Source organism: Gavialis gangeticus, unplaced genomic scaffold (assembly GCF_001723915.1).
Source record: "Gavialis gangeticus isolate Ggan-Ray unplaced genomic scaffold, GavGan_comp1, whole genome shotgun sequence".
Lineage (NCBI taxonomy): Eukaryota > Metazoa > Chordata > Crocodylia > Gavialidae > Gavialis > Gavialis gangeticus.
This window is the reverse complement of record NW_017729025.1, coordinates 99,120,229-99,131,553: the sequence shown is the minus strand read 5'-3', so window position 1 is coordinate 99,131,553 and position 11,325 is coordinate 99,120,229.

Genomic DNA, 11,325 nt, shown 5'->3' with positions numbered 1-11,325 from the left:
GGGGGGGGTCGGACTAGATGATCTACTCAGGTCCCTTCCAAGTGCCCCAGTCACCCTGGGGCAGTGGTCCTGGGGCATTACAGACAGACACTTTTATAATATTAGAATAATGTACTCTTGACCTTCCAACCCTAGAAACTATGAAACTCTTCTTCCCCCATGCTCTAATTAACTGCTGCCCTCAGAATTGCCTATCCATATGCACCAACATTAAAAAAAAAAATCTATATATCCATCTCCACCTCAAATTCTGCCTTCCACCTCCACTTAATTATCCCATCTCTCCCAATCACTATTAAACCTCGGCCCTTAAGGAAGACTTAGCCTTCATTTTGAACCACACAACGGGAACTTTAGGCCCCAGGAATCGGAGTACCCAGAATAAAGTGGGAAGGGATGTCAGAAGCTGGGGTGGTTACATTTCCAGTAGAAGTTTGGGGGGTAGTCTCTAACCAGAATGGAAGAATTCAACTAACTACAGTAATTAATACCATTTCCTCTATTCTGATGCCTATTAGTCAATATGGGCAGAGATTTGCATGTCTTAGCATCATAAAACATATAATAAGAGCAGAACAAGAATTCTGACGAGGCATTCCATAAGTGTATAACATTTTTTTGTTGTATAGAGCAAAAAATAAATAGGATTCTCAGCCAGAGTGTAAGATTATAGTCCAACTTGAGTACAGTTGTCCAACTTTACTGTTTGTTATTCATATAGCACAAGAAGCATGCTTCTTCTCAGTTGTGCAATACCCAGCATTCCAACTACTAAAGGCAGTTATTTTCCTTGAATAATCATCATATGGTCATTTACCAAGAACAGTAAAATTAAGATGCAGATCTCTCTATTCTGATTAGCTACTCTAATCTCTTTACAAAGGTTGACTGACAGTCTCAAATTTAAGTTCTATGCTAGCAGTGGTCACTCATTTGAAAAAGCAGAAAAACACCACATTTTACACTAAAAGGAAAAAAACCCAAAGACCAAAATAAATTCTAACAGTCCTATTCCTTCACTAAAAAAATGCTTCCTTTTTTAAAAAAGCAGCACATAAATGCTTAAAGTATTTAATTCCTTCCTTTCACTCTTTTCCCTCCACATCTTTCACTTCCTACTGCTTGTGTCTCTTCCCCGAGATCTTTTGTTTCTAACTGGAGGATCCAAGCCCCTCACCATTTAGACTCAGTTCACTACGTGTCCCACGTGCCTTTATTTCCCCACCCCACACTACCCTGTGAGAATATTTTACAGCTTCTGAAATAGGGGAGGGTTAAAGCGGGGCAGGAGGAGGCAAGTTCCCCCTCTCCCCATATAACATAACTTCGAAGAAGTGCCCATGGCAGTGGGCCAAGCCCACATACTAAATTGGTTCTGTATGCAGGATCAGTCCAGGAAATATGGGCTGGATCATACAGTTCAATGGGCCAGAATCCAAACGATGACTATGTTTGACTATGCAAACACTATTTCTTGGGCAGTACAGGGCATCATCAGGCGCTAACTTCAGGCTTACACCTAGAATGTCTTTCCTTTAGTCAATTAAAGCAAATCCCTGAATAAATACCCAACACATAAAACACTTTAGAGGAGTCTAGTGCCATTATCCCCAATTCTACACATGGGGAAACTGAGATACAAGGAGATGAAGTTACCTACCCAGCAGGCCAGTGACAGAGCTGGAAGACAGCCCAGACTCACCAAGTCTCAGTTCCATGCTCTATCTATCCAGCCACACTGCCGAGCAAGGTCTGTGTTCCATATACAATTACGGTTTCCTGAAAATGGTGAAAAATCAGGTCCCTCCTGAAATACGACAAAACACCAGCCGACTTCTGTGTAAAATGGGGCTACATGTAGCAGGGTAGAATCCTTGAAGAAGAAACACAAAGAGCACCCACAGAACCTGGAAGGAGGCCCAGCCAACCTGTTACATAGGTACAACTATGGTCCCATCCCTATACAGGCAGTCCTCAGACTTACAACAAGATGTGGTTTTCAGGAACCAAATTGTAAGTTGAAAGGTCATAACTCGGAACTGATTTTCCTATAGTAACAATGTTATGAATGGGGGATTGGTTCCTGAATCAAGGCCCGATACCCTATTTTCACCAAAAATAACCCAGAATTTTGTACTCAATCAATTACAGATGAGTAATATAGCTACATTAATGTATTTATATTGTAAATAGCAATCATATTGATCTGGAAGGACTTCTCTGAGGCAACTGCTGGACTTTTTGAAGGACTCTTGGCCAGAGTCTTCTCAGGAGTCTTATCGGCTTTCATAAACAAAGTATCCAAGGAAGTTTGGGCAGATGTTCTCCAGGGAGATGGGCGATGCAGCAAACTTGTTCGCTGGCATCATGTTGCATTGGATCAAGCATCATAAAGTCGAAACTGATGTCAAAGTCAAAACAGGCTGTCAATTTATAAACACTGTAAGTGCCATTCATTGCAACTCGAAACATCTTAAGTCAAGGACTGCCTGTATTACAATAAAGGCTATTTTCTTGGAATCAGGTCATTATGCTACAAAGTGGACTGCTGGCAAGGCTGATATGTACAGCACCAATATGGGTACTAGCATTACATTAACTATTTTGTGTTAGGCGTCAGAGACATTTTCAGAAAACTACGTTACTATTTGCTAACTGAGTTAAGAGTTAGTGTTAGAGCATTCCTGCTATATTTATTTCCTCTTCTGCATCCGAGTTAAAGAAATACACCCCCCCAAAAAATGCTCAGTGTACACTATGTGTAAGCCCCAACAAAATCAACTTCAAACGCTTCGAAAGAAACAATAATTTAAAAATGTATAGAATATCTAAAATGTATACAGGTCAAGGAAAAAGCAACTGTTCTTTTTAACTGGTACAAATATGTACTGAAATAATGCATGCTCCAGGTAAAAAAAGCCTTTCTAAAAACACTCAAGAGAAAAAAAAAATTGTAATACTTACCTGTATAGAACCAATATAGACCTGTACATGTATAGAAGCTGCTTTCCACCATTAGACATCCAAGGCCCAGATCCTGAAAACACTTTTATACATCCAGTTATTTCAAGCATCCAGTTATTTCCAGTGATTTCAGCGGTGCTACTTATATACTAAAAGGCCCCAATCTACAAAAGCTTCTACATGTACTTTAAACTAATTTTTCTGCGACATCAAAAGACTGATTTTAGATTTGTTTTGCATTACTGCATAACTTGTTTTTAATGGTTTATTTTTTATTTAAAAAGGAGTTGACCAATACAAATCCTAGTCTAAAACTACAGAAGTATTTAAGTGTTTGTTTGCTTAACAATAAGACACATTTTTTAAAGTCTTAAATTAAAATTTCAGCACCTGAAACTCAGCAAAAGGCCCTGAAATAGAAGTAAGTTTTTAACATTAACTTAGAAATTGAGCCAGATTCATCTTTGAAGCCTGTCAAGGTATGCAAGGAGTTAATTTGGCCCAATGTATATGTAATGGTTAAAACGGCATTATTACACATACATAACCAAAGTAGCACTTGCCTGGGAGTTTTGTGAGTTAGTGACTAATGGCCAAGGCTCATACATTAAAAAAAAAAAAAAAAATACCAATACAAATTTGATTCTTCTCTGACCTGTCAATACCTGACTTCAGGATTCTGACCATCTCTAAACCACTAAGGGACATCACTAACCCGTAAAACAGTAAAAAGGAACACGCTTTCCTGCACCATTTTAAAAATAAAATTTATATCATCATTCTAAGTTGAGAAACAGAACACTCAAGTCAGATCTTGACAGGTAAAAAGCCTCGAGTCATCTCTAACTACAACAGTACAAACTACACTGTGGTACAACTTAAAAAAAAGGCAAAGTATTGGTATCCTTTCGTGCCAGAAGTTACCCGTCCATAATATCATTACTTTGATATTCTTGAGCACTTTTTACATGTTTCAATTAGGATATTTTACAATAACAGATCAAGTGTGTTAGTGCAAATAATTGTATAATTCATCAGCACAAATTCTGCAACCAGGAAGGAGTTATCTTACTACTAGTCTCTAAACACAGTACTTAGCTATTATCAAGTTACCTCAAACTTTGTAATAAAATTTCTGACAAATAACATCAGTCCTTCTTGTTGCAGGACTGATGACTACATCTAGTTCATATAAAATATAGCATCCTTAACAAAATGATGGTTGGTATCTGAAAGTCTGGCCAATGAAGACTACACATCCCAGGATGCAATGGTTCATCCTTATCTTGGCTGACTGGGCTGACAGAAACAGAGCACTGCATACTGGAACCTGTAGTATCCCTGCACCCCAGTTTTACTAAAAATAAGGCCGTAGGTGGGCCATATTTCAAATTTCCATTGGCCGCATTGTGACCATCTCAGTGTATGACGTAACGTACATATAAACAGAGAGAGGCAGTTACCTGTGTTAGTCAGAAGTCAGGGTATATTTGCATCTTACAAACTAACTAAATCAGAGATGCATGTGCCACACCTATAGATTACTTTATACAGGTGTAAAGGAGTAGTGAAGTCAACATTAGTTGTCATATTTATGAAACTTCCTAAACTAAATTAAAAGAACCACAGACTTTAGTAAAAACAAGCAATCAATAAACAATAGGCTTGCTACATTTAAGTTTGTAAAAAAATATTCTGGTTTATATGCATTATAGATCTCTCTCACGGTGCTTGTATATTAAAAAAAACTATGTTTCTTAATCATAACAGGTTTTCAAATAATGCTCCAATTTTCAGTGGAGAAGGTATGTTTTGTGAAGGGAGTATTTTTCCTGTCCAGTATACTTATTCATCTGAATATAAATTACTCTCTTCCTCCATCTCCAAAATGCATTGAAGCAGGAGCTTGCCCTCTCTCTAGAAAAAGGAGTAAAGCTTAGCTGAAAAGTAAATGGCTGTATTTCAGTATAGGCCTCTGAAAAAGCATACACTGTACTCCAGTTCAGCAAAGGGAAGGGCAGCTCCCCCTACCAGCCTGTTCTAAGAACGCTTTAAATCAAGGAGCAAAAATCATCATACTGTGTTCCAAACCCAGAAGTCATTTTGCATTCTGAATTAATATATATGTATATTCCCCACAAGGCCTAGGAAAAATGCAAGTACAGTTTGTACTTAGAAGCACAGCACAGTTCTTGAAGCATTTCTAGGCAGGCAAGCAGCAGCACCTCCATAAACATGCAACAGAAAAAAAAAAGGTTCAAGGGAGTCAGGAACATAAGAGAGACAGACAGTGGCCTGCTGCAATACACACATGCACACACTCCTATAATGCTGCTAAAGTCACCTGAAAGACAATCTAATTCACTTCCCCATACTGGTGACAGGCCTCAGAAGCATCTAAAGGTTTCATCAATACAACAATACTGTCCATGAGGCCAAAAAGACAGCTGTTGCCATGGTTACGATCAGCCAGTTTACCAAAAAAATGATTCTGATTATTCAGAAGTTTTAGTTAAAACAGTTTAAAAGCAGCAGCAGTGGATCTCTTCAGTTAACTACTATTTTGCTTTGAAGTATACCATTTTGGAACTGCACATAATTAATAACACTTGGATCTGCAGAGTTGGGGGGGGTAGAGGAATTTAGGGAGGGAAATCAATGCCTTTCTGGGACTCTTCCTCTCATCGAGTACTGACAACTGGCATTCTATATACAGCCAAAACAATATATAGAAAACACATCTTTTGGCTCTTGTGTTTGAGATCTTTTCACAGGCCTACAAATAAAAATCCAAACAAAGACTAGCTCCCCAAAACATTCGCCCTTAACAGGTTGAAACTATCCTATCCTCCTCTTTCCTTATTTTAACCATTTATGCATCTGCTGTTCCCTAACAAACTGAAAGCTTTCAAAGCACATTTTCTAATTAAAGAGAGAGAACCATTTTCTTCATTTAAGGCTATTTTGTAGTGCATGAACTCCCTAACATGGCCTTTTATCCTCAAATCATAACAGTGATGAAGTGCTGAATTCCGTGTAGAAGAAACAACAACCTCACCACACTATTTTAAGAAATTATACATGCTTTGCGAACAAACTACTTACAATAAAACTCACATACACAATCTATAAAAAAAGCCTTGGAGAGTAGGTTTGGTGGCTTTGTTTATTTTATTTGGGGGGAGAAGGGGAAACAGACTTGATTTAAAGGGTGTGCATTTGCAATGGCACAGGAGGAATCTTGGAAAGGGTAGCCTATATACAACCAGTCAAACCATCTCAGTTTGAAGAGATTATAAACTCTGTAAAACAGAGGTTTACTTGGGGACACTTCTGGAGATTATGAACTGTTCAAGGAACTTTGTACCATTTGCATTCTAATATCTTATAACCAATGCAGGGACTGTTGCATCCTTCCTTATGATGAACAGAACGTTCCAGAAGATGTTTTGCAAAGTTCTTTAAAACTTATAGAATCTCAAGACTAAAAGTTTTGCTAGTCATAAATATAAATCAAGTAATCTTAAAAGATGATGTAAGTGAAGGGACTCCTGAACAAACGTTATATATTTTACAGAAAAAAAAAAAGTGTGATGGCCATGTATATATTCAATTTAAGAATAAACAAATCTAAAGAAAAAAACATTACAATTTCAGTTCCCACACCTGCCCAAGTCTCCTCGCAAACTGTTCCCATTTAAAATCATATTTTAAGATTAAAGATTTAAGGAACTATTAATAAACTATTAAGATTTAAGGAACGATTTTAAGATGCTTCACTCTTCATTATTTTTTCGTAAAAAAAAAAAAACCACACCAAAAGGTGTAGGTGGAGCTATAAAGCACCGTTAAATGTATAAAGAAAACAAGCTTAAAAAAAAAAAAGAAAGAGAGAGAGTAAAAATAGAATAATCTTCTTCAGTACAGAAATTCACATGGGAGAGGTTTTTAAACCAATACTTATTATCTAGTCTTTACTCTGGATAATAAGAAAATGCCAAGTTAGTGTCCTCAAAATAATCTATGCCTTCATTGGCATGAACCAAATACTTGGTCCACGTTATCAAGCTTGGTACAAATTACCATAAAATACTCAAAGCTATCCTCCAGTTCACCTTCCCTTAGCAAGACAGGGACACAAACATCCTGCAGTCAGTACACATACCAAAGGCCTATGCTACATTTGTTTCACCTCACTAATATGCAGCAAACCTCCATGGCAGCAGAAAATACTAGCACAAATCCTGAGCCTAATTTTTCACACTAGCAATTGGGTGGGGGCAGTGCACAGATGCAAAGAGGCAGGAATCCTCCCTTCAGACCTCGAAACAGCTGAATTAGCCACTGTGGGTTCTTATGTCTTCCTGTGTGTGGCAGAGGGAAGAGGCACGTGGCAAGATGCATAGGGTAATAGATCTTTTTACGTGGTCTGTCCTACACAAGGCTTTTTCCTCCCAGATGATAAATTCCAAAATGTACCTGTCATCATCCAGTGCCCCTCCCTAGACAGAAAACACATGGGGGTTCAGCTATCTACATAACCTCAACACACATGAAAGACAGTCAAAATAAGTCCCCCTCCCACTTTCAAACAGAGCTATCTGTAGCAATAAAGCACTGCACATCAAGCCCATACTACTTTTTCATGCTAGGCACTGAAAAGTATTCAACTTCTTGTTAAAAATCTAAGCAGCCAGAATCTTAGCGTTTAAATGTCCAAATCCAGATAACATTATCAAGGGTATATTGGTTTATCCTGTTACTCCAGTGATTTAAATTGTACAAGGTGGCATCTGCCTCTTTTAATGGATACTTCCTTAGAACATAAAAGTTTGTGGCCAAAGGTGCAGAGTTTAAGATATCAGCTAGTTGCAATATTTACTACAGACTTATCCATGGAGGTGAATACAGTGGCAGATTCACATAAAGTCACCAAACAAAAAACATACTTCACTTTAGCTGGCGGGCACAGCACAGAAGACAGACAGGTAAAAGAAAAAAAAAATACTTGTTTTAAGTCACCAATTAAATTCCATATTAATTCAATGTTGATGTTTCTAAGAATACACACCGACATATCCAAAACATACTAAATAATAAGGTATTTCATCAAGTCTTTCTTAGTGTTAACATTCAACAAGAAACATCAGTAATAAAACAGATTCCAATGTTATCAATTCACATCATCCCTAGTAAAGGTCCTCACAGCAGAGTACAAAAGGAACATTACAGAACTGTTTTATAGCTACAGTAATTTCATATTTAATGAAAATTATTTCCACTATAGAAACCTGCATTAATAACATCAATGACAACACATTATTAGCACACAGAACTAAACAGCCTTCAAAGACTCAGTTTAAATGTATACCCAGTACAAAACAAGAAACCAATCTCCCCTACATACAAGCAGTTCAGCACTATGCAAAAAAAAGTTTACAACTTCTACTATGTGTTCAAAGCATCATAGTATACTGTTCCTGAAACTGGAACAGATGCAGGATAAGAACTATTCAGGCTTTGTCCTAGGAATACTGCAGAAACTGCCCAAGTGACAAGGCGAAAGGAGGCTTCAGAGTTCTTACACTCAAACTTTTGCTCGCTGTCAAAGCTGGGAGGCCAAAACTGAACATGCAATATGTTTCTTATATACTGAACCTATGACTTACTTCCTACCACCACTTCAAAACCTTAACTAAGGATAGTTTTCATAGTTTCACTTCCAAAAGGGAAGAAAAATCAGTATCAGCTACCCAGCAGACAAGAGCAACCTACAAAAACACAAAACAGGCACATGTAGCCCAGTTTAAGATGCACACAAACTTAGAGGCACATGGGAAAATACCACAAAGAGGATAAAATGGTCTGAGATTTTAAACTTCCAATGGGTAATTATTCATAAACAGAATACTTCTAAAATGAAGATAAATGTTTTAGCAGAGTCTCTTTAGATATCCATCATACCAGGTTTGCTACTTAGCTGAACCCTAAATTTGGCAGTCACTTCAAACCTTTCATTGTCCACGTTAGTAGAGGTCAAGCCAGCTGCAGAAATTAAGTAGCTGAACTCCAAGCCCTGACAGGTACTACTTGTAGAGCAAATCCCTAACTTCTGCTGGACAGTACCAAACCAAGACTTCCTTAAGAGCCTCAGAGGGTGACAAACTATGAGAAACAAGACATGAATGAAAAAAAAGAGTCATGGACTGCTTGACATTGCTTTTGTACCAGCTGTTAGCTGCACAAACTCCTAGGACAAATAACTACACAGACAAGATAATCAAATTTCTCCATCTCAATGGAGTTGCAAGGTTCAAAGAAATGAGTTAAAAAGCACTTACCAAGAGAAATTATCTTAGTAACTAATTATGACAGCTTTAAAACTTAACCAGTTTCCCCAAAATAAAAAAATCTCGTAAATCCATCCAAGAGGCCCTAAACCTCCTCAGATTAAAAAATAAAGCTCCACATCCTGTAATATTCTCACTAAAAAAAGACCACTGACTTTTTGAACTAGTGCATGCTGCTGTGTTTTGGGGCTTCTCCCCTTCCCAGTTGGTTTGTTCCTTCTACTTTCAGTAAAGGTGCCCTTTTTAAAAAAGACTTTTTAATTAAAAAAAAAAAAAAATAGAAACAAAGTAAATGGACAACCTGGTAACGGTCTAGTAGAAAAACTTTCTAACTAACTTCTATTTTAATAACATAGGAAGGGGCACTTTTGTTGCATTTTAAATGATATACTGGAAACTAGGCAAAGTATAAAAATCAAACTTCTTTATAAAACCAAAAAAAAAAAAAAGGTATTTTTGTAACATCTCTTAGTTTTCCTTCATCAAAAATGTCAAAGTGAAAAAACTTACTTTTGTTAAGCAACCTTAAACAGCATGAGCTTTGGGTTAGCGCACAAAGGGCAGAAGATGAAAATGGACTACAAACAGAAGTGAAACTATCCAGGTGTCTTCACTGTCCATGGTAAGGAAAACACAAGTAGTAAACAAATGCTATAAACAGCAAAAAGCACATGAAATATTTAAAATGCTATAATACTAGTAGGGGTGCTCAAACACAGGAACAGAAAAGTACTTGTCCTTTAGCATGATAAGTGCCACCCATACAGTGAAAAACCTAAACTAAGAAAAAAAGCCCAGACTAATCCAAAATTAGCCTACAGTTATTTAAAATGTTACTACGTTGGAGGCACAAGCTGCCCACCAAATGCTCAGACCCACCATATACCAGAATACAAAACTTCCCCACTCCATGCAAGTTATTGTCCCCAGTGGGATTTTTTTTTAAAAGCAGTCACTATAGCAAACAAAAGTCCATTGTCAAGCTCAGTGCTTGGGCCCAAACAAGCATACAGGGATTTAAAAAAAAGAAAACTAGAAAGATGACAAAACGCCCCAAGCCTCACATCTACAGCGGTAAAGATATAAAATGAGCAGAGAATCACTGTTACTGACAATAAAAAGGGTGGGGGGCATGTGTTTTACCAGATACTGTATTTTGAGAGCTAAACAAAGCATATTCTAGCATGTGACTGAAATGTGATGACATCTGTACACTAATGAAAACAAAAGCCATCACTTTCCTCTGGCAACCCTTCTCCATCCCAAGATTTAGGAACTTGGCAATCCCTCCACGTTGAAGCATGCTGGTACCCCAACCTGCAAGTAGCCTCATCTGGTGACACTTGAAGGAGCAGAAGTTGAATGAAGGGCTCTACTGCCGATCCAGTAGGAATCTGTCTGCAACCCTAACTAACAGTACAGTCCCGCAAGTGCCCACCTCGCTGCCCAGGGAGAAAGGGACCCATCGGCAGCGATGAAAGGAGCAAAAGAAAAAAGAAGCAAAGAAGGATGGGACTAGACCAAATGGCATAGTCCCACACAGAGCCCCACTCTTCCTACACAGGCGCAGAGGTGGGAGAGGAAAAGCTCAGCTCATCACTGCAAACACGTGCCAGAGTCGGAGTGTGACATCCCAGGGGCCTCCTTGCACCGAGCCTGCACCTGGGCAGAAAGGGCAGCAGGGCTGGGGGAGAGGAGGAGGAGGAGAAGAGTGGGAGAGAGACTTCACAAGAACAAGTGGCAGAAGAGCCAGGGACACTGCCAGCACTGCTCTGGCCACAAAGACAAATTAAAAAGAAAAGGGAGAAAGGAAAATAAAAAGAGAGAGAGGAGAGGCCGGGAGGCAGCGGAGCAGCATCCTGGCGGGGCTGGTGAGGAAACTTCCCCAAGCAGCGGAGCAGGAGGGAGTCGCAGCGGCGAGGGAGGAGGGGGAGGCCTGGAAACCACCAGCACGGCGGAGGGGCCGGGATGCGCGACGCGGGGGGGCCCAGCGCCCCCCGCCCCCGAGCTG